Consider the following 18,237-nt stretch of genomic DNA (forward strand, 5'->3'; position numbering starts at 1 on the left):
AAGCCAGGGGTCTTGGACGTATCGATGTCGGAGAGGATATGGAGTCAACCGAGAGCGATGCCGACGACAAAATGGTGGAGGTGAGCGGTGAGCCTCGAAGGCCAGGAAAGCTCTCTGAGGATGTGCTCCACATATATGGGTCACGACCAACCTGACCCCCCTCCACACGCGCCCCTAAGGGCTCTCATCGCAGACGGCGAGGCCGAGGACATCGACCTATTTGTGTGATGCAACGCCAACGCATACCACCATCGGTGTGGAAGCACCGACACAAATGAACAGGTCCCTTTTCAGCTATAGACTGACAACTCAGATGGTCATATTAAACCGGGCAAACGATCCCACCTTTATTATTAAAAATCGCGAGGAGGTCCTGGACCTCACACTTGGCTCTAACACGATACAGAATATGAGAACATAGTATTCTGGAGGGTCCTTGAAGAATACTCCTTCTCGGAGCACAGGTACGTGGAAACTTTCTTCTCTTTCTCCATACCAAGTCCAGTCCAATTCCGGGACCTCAGGCGTACAAACTGGACTCGTTACTCAGACATGGCTTCAGACTAGAGTCGTTTTTTATACCCAAGGCAGGTAATAAGTCTTTCGTCCATTCTTTTGAAGACGATGGAACAGCTTTTAGGGCTGCATCTCAGGGCGAGTATTCCGCCCAATCTAATCTCTGATTCTCAGCTCTCCTATCGGAATGAAAGATCCACCGAGACGGCCCTACACGCGATTACATCGATTACATCGACCTGGGAACTGATTCCCGGACGGTGAGTCTTTTCGATCAGATGCTTCAATGCAGGACCGCTTAGGCCTCACTGGGGACGTCAAAGTCTCCTAGGTTTGTCAGCAGAGGCACACCGCAGGGCGGAGTCCGCCACGTGGTGGCGTACGCTAATTATGTTGCAATAGCATTCTATGGAAAATTTCCACGGACGCTATGCGAGTGCATGACAAGCACTCTGATGAAACTGTCCCAGTGTGCAGACAAATGCGGGCTAGGTGTTAATCCGTCTAAAGCGGAACTATTACTCTTTACCAGTGTAAGATACCTTATTTCAAGCTGGGATATGAATCAGCCGGTCCAGGGTTCCTCTACAAAAAATTTGTAGATTTGCTGGAAGATTAGGTTCGGGATGTGCCTTGTATGACCGATAGAGTGGTAGACAAGGTGAAACGTTTGCTTACCGAAGAAAGTACTCCAGAACTTCTGTTTTGTATTTTTGTTCTGGAGTTAATTAATTATTTTTATTCGCGTTACTTGTTTATTTACACTTTGATGATGTACTGCCAAGTGTCGTGTCTTGCGTTCTGGCTGATGTACTGCCCTTTTAAGCAGCTGGCGATCGCACCTGAGACCGTGATTTTCCACAGTGTGTCTTTGACCCGGAAATAATTAATTATTGCTATCTCAGGATTATTGGGCAACAATAATTGTAGGGTGGGGTAAGTAGGTCGAAGCTTGGTGCTTCGTTGAAAATTGGATAGTGGGTCCGTGGAGTTGGATAAGTGTTTTGCTGTGTGGGCATCGCGGAAGGTGAAGGTGCTGACTCCACCGATTGCGAAATAGCGCAAGAGGTAGAGAGACTGTGAATTGGAGCGTGGACATAAATGACCGAGAGTGTTGGTGTTGGCTTAAATTACAGTGATTACGTAAGGGGGATGGGGGATCGATAATTTTATTCTGGCTTGACTTATTGTGAAATAATGAAAAATTATATTTCTTATGTCGGTCAACGGGCGTCGTCCCCGTCGATTGCGCAAGAGGTGAGGTGTTTTAAATTTGTGTGTGGACAAGAATGGGTGGAGTTGTTGATTGAGAGTTCTTAATTATAGTAATTGTGTGTGTTTCTTAAGACCATTTTATTTTCCGGAGGTGCTGACACATGGCCAAGAGCCATGGTTCGTTGGCTCGGTGTATATCAGTTTGATTATTGCTTCCGACCAGCGTGGATGCGCTGACACTCCGCTGTTTGTGACGAGCCATGGCTAGTGCCATGGTCGCTACATTAGCCCTCAAAACAAAACGAAAATCAAATTTCTGTTAAAGCGGCTAAAAATTGTAGAACCCACACATGGGCAGTATGTGAGAATGCGTGGCAACACACGTTTACGTAACCTGGAACATAAAAAATCAAAACAGCGGTTCCGAAAAATAAATATTGGTAAATATTTTGTGGTGTCTGTGGGTGTACACACACATGCATTTGCAATTCCAGGCTTGTTTTTGCATCTCGTCATGAATCGAACAGGTCTAAAAAATGTCGAATGGCCCAGCTCTCGACCCGAACGTCACAGTTCCACGAGCCGAAGACCTTAGGACCTGTGACTGACAATGCAGCGGCGCCACATTAGTTATATGAACTGCACATCTATATACTGTATGGTTGGTGGTTAAACCAAAATGTAAATCCAGTTAGAGTCTTAATGCCTATCATGAAAGACTAAACAGGTCTGCCTAAGCCTATTGCTCCGCGAGCTCTTTTGTTTTTAAAATTTTTCCCAGCATAGGAAACCAGTTCTTGTATCCATACACAGTCTACACAACTCTACCTATGGTTACCGTTGCCACTATCCGACCGTTGTTCACATGTAGTGGGGTTTTTAGTTGCGGTTCGGGGGAAGCGTCGTTTCCGGCTGGTCCCGTGTAAGCTGGGGACGCGTGTCGTTTCCCGACGTGTTCTGGCAGCAGCATTTGAAGGTCCGTGTGCCGCGCTTGCCACATTCCCAGCAAAATAGTATCGAAGGGTTCTGGCAGTCGTATGCCACATGCCCCGCTTCACCACACCGGCGACAGGCTGCGCGTGGGTTGGCGATAGGGGTCGTGATGGGGTCGTCTGCCTGCTTGAGGGTGCTTGCTGCCTCCTTGGCGAGTCTGCCGCCTCCCAGTGGGGTTGCCGAGATGGTGGCCGGGGCGGGTCGCCGTTCCTTGGCTCGGTGGCCGGCCTTGGGTATCTTGGGTTGTTTCGCGGCGGTGCGAAAGTGGTCGGGATGGTCCGCTCTTGGATGCTCTCGAACTCGGTAGCCAACATTGTGAGCTGCGCCAAACTTTGGAGTTCGTGTCGCCGCACATACATCTGGTATGCTGGCAGGGCGTTATCGTAGATCCTGTTCAGTTCCTTGGCTGCGTCGTACCTGGCGTGGTGCATGAGTAAACGTGTCTCGATGAGGTAATCCTTGAACAATTCTCCTCTCGCTTGCTTGCGGGCCCGGATTCGGTCTTCCAATTTTTTAGAAGTACCGATGGGGCAAGAAAAAAGTCAAGAATTCTTGGCGGAAATATGCCCATGAGCTGCCTTGTAGTTTGCTGTTGCGGTAGCAGCGACTGGCCCGATCGGTGAGAAGCTCTGTCATGGCCCGAGGCAGCTGATTCGTGTCCACCCCATATGAGAGAGCACGTTCTTCGAGTAGTTCTAGAAATGCGAGTGGATCGTCCTGTCCGTCGAACCTGATTCCCCATTTCCGGATCTGTTCCGCGATGTGGGCGGTGGAAGAGTCCATGGCTGGCACGAACCTCTGGGTGGGCGAGCGGCTGGTCTCCGTAACTGGAGGTCTGGGCAGATCGGCTGGCGTTACGAGGCGTGGTGGGCAGGGTGTGCTGTATTCGGCCGCTGTGGGGACTTGTAACCCGGCTTTTGGGTCGGTTTTCCGCTGGTCAGACGGCCCAGGAGTGGTGGGCATGGGCGACTTGGAGCGTCCTGCTGGTCTGGCGTATTGCCGTTCGAGGTCTGCCAGTCGAACCCAGGCATCCTGCGAGAGTGTTCCGGCGACTAGTGCGGCGAATCTCTTTCGTCGTTCCTCGACTGTTCCTTCGTTGCCGAATCCGAATTCCTCGGGCTTCCAGCTCATAAAGCCGGAGTTTGTAGATCCAGCCGGTGGTGACTCCCGGATTGGTATGGAGTCCCTCCGGGTAAAATTCGTCGGGTTGACCGGCTTCGTGGGCTTCCATGGTGTGTTTTTGCAGTTAGTAGCACTGACTCACGTTGTGTTGGTGGTCTCCATGGTGTGTCTGTCGATTCCCAATGGGGACTCAGAAATGGCGTCTGGTGCGAGTCGCAATTCCTCTGCTCTGAAGCCGGTCCCTGCTCGGGCGCCACTTGTGAGGTCCTTTTTCAGGCTGAGGTATGCATCAGTCTGCATGGGTCCGCTACAAGAAAATTTGTAGTTTGTAGGTGACTTCAGGTGTCGGGCTGGCTTGAAATATGCAGTAGGCAAGCGAGAAATGATGATGCGAGAGTTTTTGTTTGCTGGTTTTCTTGGTTTTATTCAGTATTCTTTTTCATTCACTTTAATTCTTTTAGGTTGCTACTTTGACTCGTAGTTGAATGGTGCGCTGGTGGACTGCGTACTGCTTTGGCCGTGCTTGGCCTTTTTAAGCAGCTGGCACCTGGGGTTCTGACCCGGAAATAATTGCTTATTGCTAACTTATGATTATTGGTGACAATAATTGTGGCGCGTGGTAAGTGGGTCAGTGTGTTTTTGCCGAGATTGCATCTCGGAAGGTGTGGTTGGGAATTTGAGTCTCAAGAATGAGTTCTTGCTAACTCTGCATCGCGGACGTTGAGTTTGGGCCAGTAGGTCGCTAATTTGATGCCGGCTTGACTTATTGCGAAATTTTTATGCCGGTTTGAGGTATTGCGAAATTTTATGCCGGCTTGACTTATTGTGAAATACCGCAAATGATATCTCTTATGTAGGTCGTCGATTGCGCAAATGTCCCAAGAGGTGGGGTGTTTTAAATAGGGTTGTTGATCGAGCTTTCTTTATTGTGTGATTTTATTGTTCTTTTGGTGACTGCCGGGGTTAAGCCCTGGTTCGGTGGCTCTGTAACTTAATTTGAGTTTCATTTCAAATCCGTGTGGGTGCACCGACACTTCGCCGTATGTAACGAGTCATGGGTAGACCCATGGTTCGTTACAAAATGTGAAAAACGGTCCTTTTGGGAGTTTTCCTACGAGCACCCAATTCAATTGTTAATGGAGCTTGTTAAGGAGGAGTCCACCGAACAAAAATTGCGTGCTGCGTATCTCAATTTTAAGGTGTCACTTTTAAAGTTAGAATCAGTGCATCCCAAAAGACCTTTATGGAGCCTGGCAAGTATTTGTGTTACCATTTCGTAGTTTGCAATCAGAATTATTTTAATTTAAATGATTAGGAACGGTTTGGCCAGTTTTATGAGCTGGATTTTCCGTCCAATACCGAGGAGTTTTTCAAAGAACAGTTTCGCATGAGACGAGTCGCTTTCGATGACCTGGTTGGAAGGCTTTCGTCAATGGATAAGACGGATACTAATTTTAGACCGTGTATTCCACTGGACAAGACTCTGTGGGAAGACTCTTCGGGGTACCGACAGCTTCGGTCTGTACGATATTTAAGGACTTTTGTTTGGCTGTCTGGAAAGCTCTGACACCTGAATATTTGCCGTCCAATTTTTTAACTCAGAGGAATGTAGAGGAGTGTCTGAAAGGCTTTCAAGAGCTGGGGTTTTCTCAATGTTTTGGAGCGATTGGTTGACAATTTTTTAAACTTGCAATATAATAACTTATTGTAATGGACTTGTCTCTTTCAGGTGGTACCCACATCGAAATTAGCCCACCGAAAAGTGATGCCGTGGACTTTTACAACTATAAAGGCTGGTATTCAATACTACTATTGGCTTTGGTAGACCACAAGTTTGTTGTAAGAACTCATTTAGGTAAATATAACTTAACTCGGTTATTTATTCGTAAATATCGATTTAAATACATCAATGTTGGTGCACCAGGCAGATGCAATGACTCGCAAGTGTTTGAGGAGTCGCAATTAAAACATTTAATTGAATCGACGGGCATCTTTGGGGATAATGCGAAGGAAATATGTGGAGTTTCGATTCCCGTTTCCATTTTGGGAGATTCGGCATTCCGTTTCTCAAAGACCCTCATGAAGCCTTATCCATTTTCAACTTCCGCACCGCTGCAAGAGAAACAATTTAATTATCATCGCTCCAAGTGCAGGCAAGTTGTAGAGAACGCCTTTGGTCATTTAAAGGCACGGTTTCGACGACTACGAAAAGAAATCGAGAAAGCAATTATCAAGTGTGCCTGTGTTTTGCACAACTACATAATTGCGAGTGGAGATGGAAACCTGCCATAAGATGTAGCCCCCGCAGAGCATGCCTTGAGTGCCAGAGAGCAACCATGCCTAGACTTCACACTGGGCAATCGAAAGAGGGAAGTGGAGAAAATAAGAAATGCAATATCTTTATATTTTGGCAAGTTTATTTACTTATTTTTAAGCAGCTCTAGGAACTGTTCCTGTATACTAAGAAACCGCTCAATTTGGTCGCTACGGCGCCTCGGCTCTTAGCAATCACCGCCAGACTCTCTGCAGCCATTCTGGAAGACTCGTTGCTAGCCCTCAATTCCTTAATAACACTACTCGACAAAATCGAACTTTTTTTTTCCTCAAGGATCCAAACCAACTTTTTCTGATAGATATGGGAATATGGGAATGGGCTCAACTGCCCATTGGGAATTGGGATCGCGATCAGGTACCAAATGTACAACCCTTTTTCGTTTGCTTTGTTCCCAATTGGCAGTTGAGCTCGCAACCTTCCAAAAGGTATTTTTTGTTAATTTTTTCCATATTTTAGGTTTAGTTAACGAATTTTAGCTCAAAAGTCTCTCCATAGATTTTAATGAGCGATACCTTGAACGACGCCAAATTAATGCACCTATACACAAAAAATAGAGGACACAGGATATAATTTTTTTTCGACTTTTCCTGAGTTTTTAAAGTCAAAATTTCGTAAAAAATACCGCACAAAAATCATCATTTTTGCATTTCAATGCTTTATATTTCCCAGACGGTAAGCTGTAATCACAAAGTGTTTGGGCTTAACTTCTAGCTGTTTTAATTATCTTTTCAAAATAGCAAAGTTCTTTACAACCAGACGTAAGATACTAGAGATATGTGAAAAAAACAAGCGCTACCTCTGAAAAAAGCTTATAAAAAAAATACCAGTTTTCAAAAATTCTTAAAAAAAAAGTTCTGCCATAGAAAAAAAAAAAAATATCATCAAACCATTTCTAAGCCGCAAATCTTAAAGAAAAAGTTCGTTTTGTTCCTTGAGGAAAAATCGTGTTGACTATTGTAATTTCATCCCGCTCACCATTTCCTCTTCTTTTTTTTGCAGCTGGCTCCTCTGCTGCTGAGAACGATGAATTGCTCTCGTCCAATGAGACCGACTCATTTGAGTACATTGAAGCTGAATTTTAAATCATGAGGCACATCATTGGCAAGTGTTGCCGTATTCTGTCTAGTATTTTTACAAAATACTAAAATTATTCGGGCTATCGACGGGGTATCGACAGCAAACAACTGTCAAACAGTAAATTCAGTTTAATGTTTAAATATGAGCAATACGGGAAAGCAAAAGAAAAAGAAGTGGACAGAGGTGGCGGAAAATGTCTTAATAGACTTGTGGGGGGAAAAAATGGAAGATTTTCGTGGGTTGCTCAAGAAAACCCACATTTACGAGGAGATGGGTGAGGAACTAAAGCAGCAATTCTTCGATTTCTCTCCACAAGAAATAAAAACCAAACCTAGAGAATTTTCGCCGGAAATATGGTTAAGTAAAGACTACAATTATAAGTGCATAGGGATGATAATAGATATTTCAACTTCCAGATTGGAGAAATCAAAGACGGGACCAAGCGGAGGGTCACCATCTCAGTGGGTGCATTTCGAGAAGGTGGCCCAAGTGCTAGGGCGCTCAAAGGCAGTCAACTTCCTGTCACAAATTGAAGAAAGCTCAAGTAACTAACAATACACGTAACTAACACTAACTAACTCTGCTGCTCCTCTGCCCTAAACCACGGTTTGTCTTTCTTTAGGACGCTGGTCATTAGTTATACGATTGTAGCAAAATTCGGAACGAATCTTCGGTACCACGAAGGCATTCCCAAACAGTGTCTCAGATCCTTGATTGTACTAAGGGGTGTTAGCTTCAGGATTGCCACAATCTTCTCTGGGTCGGTATGGATCCCTTGCTCGCTAACAACATGTCCCAGGTAGGCGATGCTCTTTTGGAAGAAACTGCATTTGTTTTGGTTCAGTCTCAGATTTGCTTCTCGAAGCCTCGGAATATTTTTCGCAGATTATTGACGTGGTCATCCAAAGCTTTTCGATGAAAATGATGTCAGCGAGGTAAGCGAAGGAATGTGGTTCCATCTTGGGTCCGATAACGCTGAACGCAGGGCTCGCTGAAAGGTGCAGGTGCTGAGTGCAGTCCGAAAGGCATAGAACAGTCTTTTGGCACCGTAAATGCCTTGCATTCCCGACTTCCCTCCGCCATCGGGACTTGCCAATACCCATTCTTCAGATCCAATGTCGAGATGTAGTGGGCGTAGCGAAGTCTCTCGAGATTGATCCTTGGGGAGCAGATAGGCATCAGGTAGCAACCGGGCGTTGAGTTGTCTATAGTCGACGCACATGCGCATCTCTTCTGTCTTTTTCCCTACGAGTACTATGGGCGCAAAATGCGAAATGGGTTCCGCCGTTGGCCCTTTGCGGCGTCGGCCAATGGTGCCAGCTTGTAATCCATGCGGGTGTTATGGTCAGGGTAGTCCCTCTGGGTCTGCCTGTCGTGAGCTGGTGCAATGGTGGTGTCTTCCTGGGCCCTCGGCGTCGTCCTTGTAAGACCTCTGGGTATTTCAGGGTCGGATGGTGGCTATGGCGTTGTCCTGGTGGAGCAGGTGGTTCTTTCGTCGTCAAGGCAGGGTTGAATTGTTCCTTGGGCGTTGCTGCGTAGTCTGGTATGGTCGAGGCTGGGGTGCGTTGTCCGTGTGTGGTGGTTTTGTATTGTCTTCAGAGTAGGTCGACTGGCCCTGGTTGTATCCAACGGTGTCTGGGTGCATCTAGCGGTGTCGTAGTCTGTGCCCGGGGTCTGGCTTGGTCGAATCCGGATGTCATCTCTGTGTTGTCTGTGTTGCGAAGTCTGCTTGGTCGAAGTTTGCATGCGTTGTAACATGGGCGTTGCTGGACCGAGCATGGTCTAATTGTGTCGCAAGCGTTTTCATAGTGGTGGCCGTGGGGTCAGTACGGGAACTGGTAGTAAGGGGTTTGAGTGGAGAAGGGTCGTCACGGAAGGTCACGGTGAACGGCGTGGTCGGCGGTAACGGGTTGGTTTCCCGGGTCAACTGCAAGTGTGCTCGTCCGCATTAGATTATGGCCTTGATGCCGCATAGGAAGTCGAGTCCTAGGATGACCACCATAGGTAGTACTAGCAATGTCACCTGCGTTTCTTGTTGATCTAGCCTTACCTTGACTGTCACTGCTAGCGTCACCTCCTTCGTCGCCCCGTCGGGCAGGCGGACACGTGTCCTTACGTTTTGTACTTTCTCTTCCTTGCTTAGCTCCTTCACTGTCCGCTGCCTGACGAAGGAGCGGGTCGCCCCTGTGCCGAGGGTGCTGACAATGGTATTCCAGCGATGGTTACTAGTGCGGTGATTTTACCCCATCTAAGATTAGGGGATGCGTTACTCCTGGGGGTCCTGGATGGGTGTCTCCGTTCGGTTCCCTGCCGGACCTGCGGCCACCGCACTCCCAGAAAAATACATCACGTCGATTCCTGCAGGTGCTGCTGTGCCTTCCTCTCCGGCAGGCACAGGTATACGTGTGGTTGTTGGTTGGGTGGGTTTTGTCCGTGGTCCCGAGTCGTCTCATATTCCACTAATAGCGAGAGCTCCCTCAATGTCTCGAACTCGTATCTCCTGGTGAAGAGTTGATGTTCGAGCCTCTGGTTTTCGTATATTCTGACCAGCTCTCTGTCCGGAGTATATTGAGCTCATTGCATCATGAGTCGAAGGTCAATCAGGTAATTCGGGAATGCCTCATGGAGTCGTTGGTACCGGCTTCGGATCGTGACTACCAGGGGGCAATAAAAATCGATGAACTCCTTTCGGAATTCGTTCCAGGGCTTCCCTTGCATCTGTAATGCATCTGTAAAACCATCCTTCCGCCTTGTTGGTTAGTAATCCGCAGATGGCTCGAGTCAGGTGTTCTGGGTTCCCTTCCTTCGGTGCCGTTTTCAACGAGGCCGAGATTTATGGCGATGGCCTGCAGCTCGTCCTTGCGCCTATACGAAGTCCACTGCACACCCATAGGATGACGAGTGAATTACCACTTGAATAACTTACTAAGGGGTGGACTCCAAAAACTGAGTGAGACTCCCGAAATCAGTTACGCTGTTGGACTGTTATCCTATTTTGGTCACTGTCGCGTTTGCGATTCTACTGTGTTTCACACTATTGGTCGTTGTCCTGTGGTATCGTTCCGATAATCCTGGTCGCCGTTGGTCCTTGTAGTCGTTGCTCCTTGTCGATGATCCTTCTGATCGTTGCTCCTTGTTATCCTGGTCGTTGCTCCTTGTCGATGATCCTGGTCCTTGGTTCTTGTTAACCTGGTCGTTGTTGCTCCTGGTGATCCTTAACGATGTTCTTTAGTGCTGCGTGCTCACTGTCTTGTTATCCTGATCGATGGTCTTTGTAATCGTTACTCCTTGTCGATGATCCTGGTCGTCGTTGCTTCTTTGTAATACTTTTCTATGTTCCTTGGTCGCGGGTGAGTTTGACGCTGCGTGCCTTCTGCTGCTTTTCTTCTGGCTTGGGGTCCGAAATAAATAGCACGGGCGTCCGATGCTCGGAAAAGTTCTGCCTCTCGGTGCGTCTCTGCTCTTCCCAGCGTTTCAGAGATCTTCCATAGAATACCTGAGCAGTCGCTGGGCGGCACCCTTGGGCAGAGAATAGTGTATGGGACGGCGAGCGACAGCGATCCCCCAAAGAATACCTGGGCAGTCGTCGGCCGGCACCTTTGGGAAACTACTGGTCTACGGGGGTAGGGGTACGGCAGAGATTTATAAAAATCATGGGTCATCGCAGGAAATTACTACAGTGTGGTTTGCATTTATTCTTATTGGATTCCTTTGCTCCTGCTTAACCGCACCGCTCAGGAGTCCTCCTACTCACGACGGTGCGACTCGCTTACCCCTTTCTCCTTGCACAAGAGGACGGGCAGGACACGCCCAAGCGGGCAAGGGACCACAATAGTCCGACAGAAGTACAGAGGACTACGCCGGCAAAAAAAACCAGGGCAGACCGGGATAACTCCTGCGCCGACATGATAGCGGAGTTGGGAACCCTACTCGACACGCTGCTCAGCCGACCGAAGGAAAAGCGGCACATAAACATAAACATGATCATGAGGGACATGTTTACAAAAATGAAGGCCCACCGAGAAGGTGCTTGCGCCCCACTTAAAAAATCGAGCGACGGTACTCTCCCGAGGACGCCAACGGAGCCCACAGAGTGCCCCTCCTAAGGGCGAAAGAAGGCAAAAGGAGTGGACACGAAGCTGCAGACCTCCTCTCGCCCCAAACGGGGCAGCGCCGCACAAACGGACCCATGGCGTCGGCTTAGCCGCGAGGTCCCCCTCTCCGACTGGGAAGCGGCGACCAAGCCCGAAAGGAAGAATAAGGGGAAAAGAACCAACGTGCAGTCCACTACTTCGAATCCAGAGGAACGAGCCGTAAAAAGCGCAATCCCAGGCAGTGGCCAGCTCACAGGCTGGAAAAAGGCCAGTCCAAAGAAGCGAGATCGGAAACCACACCGACCTGACGCTCTGATTGTCGAGGCTAATTGTAGAACCAACAGCGAGGTTCTATCTTTGGTCACCCGTAGAGACGACGGTCAGCTGCAGGACCTGAGCAAAAGCGTCAACAAGGTTCGCCGCACAGCAAATGGCAACTTGCTTCTTGAGACATAGGCGACGTTTCAAGCGCAGCCTCGATAAAGGAGCGACTGGACACGGTACTGGAGGGAGTAGTGGCAGGGCGAGCCCTCTCGCAAGAATTGAGGGTGAGAACGCTAGTGATCAGTGACCTGGACCCACTTGTGCGTGCGGAGGACCTCACCAAGGCTCTTGCGGACCAGTTTTCCGTAGATGCTAGCTCGGTGACTGTAAGAAGCTTGCGCCCATCCTACAGGGATACCCAGTCGGCCGTAAATGGACTGCTGATTACGTGGTCCTGGGCAAAGGCAAGATGAAGGTGGGGTGGACGATGTGCAGAATCAAGAAAAGTGACTCGAAGCCAAGGTGCTACAAATGCCTGGAGATCGGGCACATCGCGCCCAAATGCCAGAGTGCAGTGGACCGTACGGGATGCTGCATACGCTGTGGCGACAGAGGCCACAAGATAGCAACTTGCATAAATAAGGCAAAATGCTTCGTCTGCGCTGACCAAGGCCGCGACGACAGAGGTCACCAAGCGGGAAGCCGGCAGTGTCCCCTCGCCAAGCAAGATGTCGTACCAAGGAAACGACGATGGAAATGATCACTGCAGGGCCGCACAGGACCTGCTCCTGCAAACGGTGAGAGAGCTCAACATAGTCCTGGCTATCCTCAGCTATCCTCCTTCACACTCCACAAGGTCAAGGCCGGAGATGCATTCGTGCGCGCGAGAGCTGGAAACTTCTGGGTATACAGCTGTTACCTAGCGCCTAGTCTGTCCCTTGAGGCATTCAGCCGGAGCATCGAGGACATTGCAAACGATGCAAGGAGCCGCAGTCCCGTCCTAATCGCAGGGGACTTCAACGCTTGGGCACACGAATGGGGTAGCCAGGCCACCAACGCAAGGGGCCGAGCGCTGCTCGAAACCTTCGCATCACTCGACCTAGCCCTGCTGAACGAGGGCTCCCAGCAGACCTTTTGCAGGGCAGGAGCAGGGTCGATTATCGACCTTACGTTTACGAGCCCCTCGCTTCTGCATAATGCAAGGTGGCGAATAGGCGGTGTGTACACCGGAAGCGATCACGAAGCGATTGTATGCACCATTGGCGATCATCCCAGATCCAGCCGACCAGTCAGCCAGGTTAAGGCGTACAAGGAGGACACACTCAGCCCTAGTGCGCTTGCGCAAAGACTCGGAAGGTGGGAGGCCTTCCGCGGTGAAAGCGCCAACGAGTTGGCCAATCAGCTTGCCACGAGAAGGGAGGAGGCCTGTGACGCATGCATGAGACAGCGCAAGCCGTTCACGCGGCATCACAGGCCAATCGTCTGATGGAATACAGAGATCGCTGGACTTCGCACAAGGTGACTGATGGCCAGACAAGCGATGCAAAGAGCGAGGCGCAAAGACCGATTCGAAGCATCCCCTTGGCCCTGCCCCAGGGATCTTCCTCCGCTGAGTCGCATAGCTTGAGAAAACACTCCCGCTTGCTATCTCGGATCGCGTTTTTTAGCGCTTTCCTGGCAGACCTGTACAACTCGTGGGATGCTTCGAATCGGTCTTTGCGCCTCGCTCTTTGCATCGCTTGTCTGGCCATCAGTCACCTTGTGCGAAGTCCAGCGATCTCTGTATTCCATCAGACGATTGGCCTGTGATGCCGCGTGAACGGCTTGCGCTGTCTCATGCATGCGTCACAGGCCTCTTCCATTCTCGTGGCAAGCTGATTGGCCAACTCGTTGGCGCTTTCACCGCGGAAGGCCTCCCACCTTCCGAGTCTTTGCGCAAGCGCACTAGGGCTGAGTGTGTCCTCCTTGTACGCCTTAACCTGGCTGACTGGTCGGCTGGATCTGGGATGATCGCCAATGGTGCATACAATTGCTTCGTGATCGCTTCCGGTGTACACACCGCCTATTCGCCACCTTGCATTATGCAGAAGCGAGGGGCTCGTAAACGTAAGGTCGATAATCGACCCTGCCTCTGCCCTGCAAAAGGTCTGCTGGGAGCCCTCGTTCAGCAGGGCTAGGTCGAGTGATGCGAAGGTTTCGAGCAGCGCTCGGCCCCTTGCGTTGGTGGCCTGGCTACCCCATTCGTGTGCCCAAGCGTTGAAGTCCCCTGCGATTAGGACGGGACCGCGACTCCTTGCATCGTTTGCAATGTCCTCGATGCTCCGGCTGTATGACTCAAGGAATAAACTGGGCGCTAGGTAACAACTGTATACCCACAAGTTTCCAGCTCTCGCGCGCACGAATCCGTCTCCTGCCATCACGTTATGAAGTGTGAAGGTGGCACTTCCGCATGCCCACAATGCTGCTTTCCCTGTTGCGTCTGTCGCCCACTGCTCGTTGTCGCCAGTTTGGTACGGCTCGCTGAGGATAGCCAGGACTAGGTTGAGCTCTCTTACCGTTTGCATGAGCAGGTCCTGTGCGGCTCTGCAGTGATTCAGATTGAGCTGAATCACTTCCATCGTCGTTTCCTTGATACGACTTCATGCATGGCGAGGGGACACTGCCGGCTTCCCGCTTGGTGACCTCTATCCTCGCGGCCTTGGTCGGCGCAGACGAAGCATTTTGCCTTATTTAGGCAGTCCGCTATCTTGTGGCCTCTGTCGCCACAGCGTATGCAGCATCCCGTTCGGTCCGCTGCACTCTGGCATTTGGGCGCGATGTGCCCGATCTCCAGACACTTGTAGCACCTTGGCTTCGAGTCCCTTTCCTTGACTCTGCACATCGTCCACCCCTTCATCTTGCCTTTGCCCAGGACCACTTCGGCGTCCTTACTCGGCAGTCCAATTACGGCCGACTGGGTATCTCTGTAGGATGGGCGCAGGCTTCTCACGGTCACAGAGTTGGCATCTACAGAGAACTGGTCCGCAAGAGCCTTAGTGAGGTCCTCGGCACGCACAAGTGGGTCCAGGTTGCTGATCGATATCATTCTCACCCTCGATTCTTCCGAGAGGGCTCGCACTGCCACTACTCCCTCCAGTACCTTGTCCAGTCGCTCCTTTAACGAGGCTGCACTTGAAACGTCGCCTCTGTTGAGCTCAAGAAGCAAGTTTCCATTTGCTGTGCGGCGTACCTTGTTGACGCTTTTGCTCAGGTCCTGCAGCTGGCTGTCGTCTCTACGGGTGACCAAAGATAGAACCTCGCTGTAGGTTCTACCATTGGCCTCGACAATCAGAGCATCTGGTCGGCGTTGTTTCCGATCTCGCTTCTTTGGTCCGGCCTTTGTCCAGCCTGTGTGCTCTAAACTGCCTGGGATTGCGCGCTCTATGACGCGTTCCGCTGGGTTCGAACTGGTAGGCTGCACGTTGGTTGCTTTCTCCATATTCTTCTTCTACCTCCTGGGCTTGGTCGCCGCTTCCATATCGGAAACGGGGACCTCGCGGCTAAGCCGACGCCATGGGTCCGTTTGTGCGGCGCTGTCCCGTTTGGGGCAGGAGGAGGTCTGCAGCTTCGTATCCACTCCTTTTGCCTTCTTTCGCCCGCAGGAGGGGCACTCTGTGAGCTCCGCTGGCGTCCTCGGGAGAGTACCGCCGTTCGCGTTTTTCAGAGCAGCACACGCTCCTTCTTGAAGGGCCTTCATTTTGGTAAACATGTCCCTCATTATCATGTTTATGTGTCTCTTTTCCTTCGGGCGGTTGAGCAGCGTGTCGAGAAGGGTTCCCAACTCCGCTAGCATGTCGGCACAGGAGTTATCCCCGTCCGCCCTAGTTTTTTTTGCCGGGGTAGTCCTCTGCACTTCTGTCGGACTATTGGGGTCCCTTGCCCGCTTGGGCGTGTCCTGCCCGTCTTCCGGTGCTGCCTGAACTGCAACGCATTGATGGGAGGGCGCTGGGGTCGTGGCTGCGTTTAGGACTGGAGATCGTGCGATCCTTGAGCTGCTCCTGAACGCCGCTGCAGGCTCCGTCTCTTCTGTCCTGTCTGTCAGGATCGTGCTCGAACTTGGAGCATTCGCTGCCGAGGCGGCCAAGTTCGCCACCGTCTCGTCAGGTTTCTGTGGAATGGGATTTAGGGCCTCCAGAATCCGTGCCCTTGCCACGGGTTTCCCCGCGTGTGGATTTCCACTTGAGTGGTTGCCACCTGGAGTAATAATGTTGTTAATCGACATTCCTCCATGGGTGCATTTTATACCTTCTGCCAGGTTTTTTTTACAATTTTGACCTAATTGTGAGGTTGCATTTTAAACCTCCTGCCAGGTTAGATTGCTGTCGGCCACTGTGGCTCAGTCGCAGACCACGTAGCCGCCCAATGTGGAACAGACGCTACGTGGATTTCCTTGGAGTTGATCTTGTGTGGTTTTTATGAACTGTGTGAATCCAACTTTAATTCCAACTCCTGGCCCGCCGTTGAAAGAGCAGCAGCGCCTGGGTGTATGCTACAGTTTTCTGTTTTCCGGGCGATCGACCGTCGTAGCATGGAGCTTTTGTCACCGTGGGTTGCTTGGCACACGGGCGCCCTCTGGGCGGGGGCATCGAGGCTCGCAGCGCCGCCTGGCGGGGGGTCAGCCCGATGGGGGCTACCAGACCTTGCGGTTTGCACGTTAGCCAACACTGGTTTACAGCTGATTACGCGATCAGCTGGCGTGACCTGCACAATATAGTGGGGGCAGCCACATTTGGTCGCAGAGAGATTTTTTGGACGCATAGTGACAGTAGAAGAGAAAAACCACACATACAACAATTTCTCCTCTCACTCCTGTCCACGGGCATCCAACCGGACCACTGGACCCAGAAGAGCCCGTCCCAGGGACACCCGGGCCGTCCCGCCTGGGTGAGTGATCCGCTTTTCCTTGTCGCACCATCCGTCTATAACTTGTTGTACCCTGCAGGTAGCGCCGCAGCGCAGCAGCCGAGCTCCACTCGGAGAGCCGGCGCAGCACGTCCGCGCTCCACGCCTGTCAAACTCAACTGCGAGCGGGATGAGACGGAACGGGTGTGCGAAGCAATGTTTTGCGGCAGTACGCGCAGCCTTGCCCTATTATTCCCCAAACACAGTACGAGACCCTAAAAATAATCTTTAATTTAATTTAAGTGTAGCAATAATAAAGAACTGAATGCAAAAAAACCCCTTTCTCCTTGGTCGCCGTGGAATCTCTTGTGTCCCCGTGTCTGCTCTGGTCTCTGCGTCCCGTTTTTTCTTGGGCGGCTTTCGCTGGCGCGTTCACTTCGCTTGGCACTATGGAATCAGATATCCCGCGTATATCTCGAGGGGCCTCCGCTGGCACGTCCGTGCGGCTTGACAGTCTGAAATGTTACTTCAGCTTCTCAATCTGGCTCGAGATCTCCCACCTCGTTGCCGGTCTCTCGGCTTGGCGATGACGTCGACTGCCGCTGCTTTCTATCTCTCTGTGCTTGGCTTGGCGGTGTCGTCGGCTGCCGCTACTCTGTATCTCTCTGTGCTTGGCTCGGCGCTGATATTTGTGACCGTTACCGTTGTTATGGTTATCGCGCTATCTCTTGGTTCTGCGTTGATATTGGCGGCTGAGCTTTTTCTCTCTCGGTCGGCGGAGCTTTCTTGGTTTGTGTCTGTGCTGAGGAGCTTTCCCTTGATAACGTGCTATCAGTGATGATCACTGATCTTTCCCCTCCCATCTGAAATCACGAAACCGAGCAAATACTTATGGGCCTTCGGGCCGTAGAATTTGTAAGGGAATGTTGGTTATTGATATGAGAGTCCGCTAACTTACTAATCAATTTCAAGTAATGTAACTCTTAACCTAATAATAAAAAAAAAAAACAAACAAAAAACGTACCGCTTTTAAAGAATCGACTTTCTGTAAGCGACATCAAAAATAGTACCCATCTGCTCATAAAGGCAATACAGAAGCATATATTTTCGGGAGAGATAAGGGCCCTTACCAGCAAGCAGTCGCTACCGCCAAAAAGCACAATGGCCTCACTGAATCCAATTTTGACGATGGATTGATTCGGGTTGGAGGCCGACTCCAGAATTCCGAATTGGACTACGACGCAAAGCACCCAATCTTGCTTTCCAAGGGACATCCCGTCACTGTCTCTATCGTCTTTTTTTAATGAGAAGTTTCTACATGCAGGATCTAGAGGATTGCTCGTTTTGCTGTGGCAGAAATTTTGGCCCATTGACGGACGCAAATATGTTGCAAGCATCATTCGCAAGTGTGTTCGATGTTTTCGATTGAAGCCAGTACTGAGGGACATATCATGGGAAGTTTGCCTGCGAACCGCGTATTAACCAATCCAGCATTCCAAACCACAGGCGTTGATTTTTGCGGACCGTTTTACTACAAATCCGAAGTCAGAAGCAGGCCTCCTATCAAATGCTATATCGCCGTCTTCGTTTGTTTTAGCACCAAGGCAACTCATTTGTAAGTCGTTCGGGATTTGTCCACAGAATCCTTTCTGAAACGCTGCCATCTATGCCGAGCGAAGCTGCGCTCAGCGATCGGATCGACAATGCAAAGGGCAAGCAAGACCACTTTCATTTTGGATG

At 50.3% G+C, this 18,237-nt stretch overlaps 1 non-coding gene across 1 annotated transcript in view; it reads left to right on the forward strand.

Moving 5' to 3' along the window:
• Nucleotides 1-7,177: 7,177 nt before the first annotated feature.
• Nucleotides 7,178-18,237, forward strand: part of LOC111073977 — a 60,691-nt gene continuing 49,631 nt past the window's right edge. Inside the window, exons 1-2 of the transcript XR_002607768.2 lie at nucleotides 7,178-7,614; nucleotides 7,675-7,802. This is a non-coding gene — a transcript (uncharacterized LOC111073977). The remainder of the gene's footprint in view (nucleotides 7,615-7,674; nucleotides 7,803-18,237) is intronic.

This window comes from Drosophila obscura, unplaced genomic scaffold (genome assembly GCF_018151105.1).
Source record: "Drosophila obscura isolate BZ-5 IFL unplaced genomic scaffold, ASM1815110v1 contig_9, whole genome shotgun sequence".
Lineage (NCBI taxonomy): Eukaryota > Metazoa > Arthropoda > Insecta > Diptera > Drosophilidae > Drosophila > Drosophila obscura.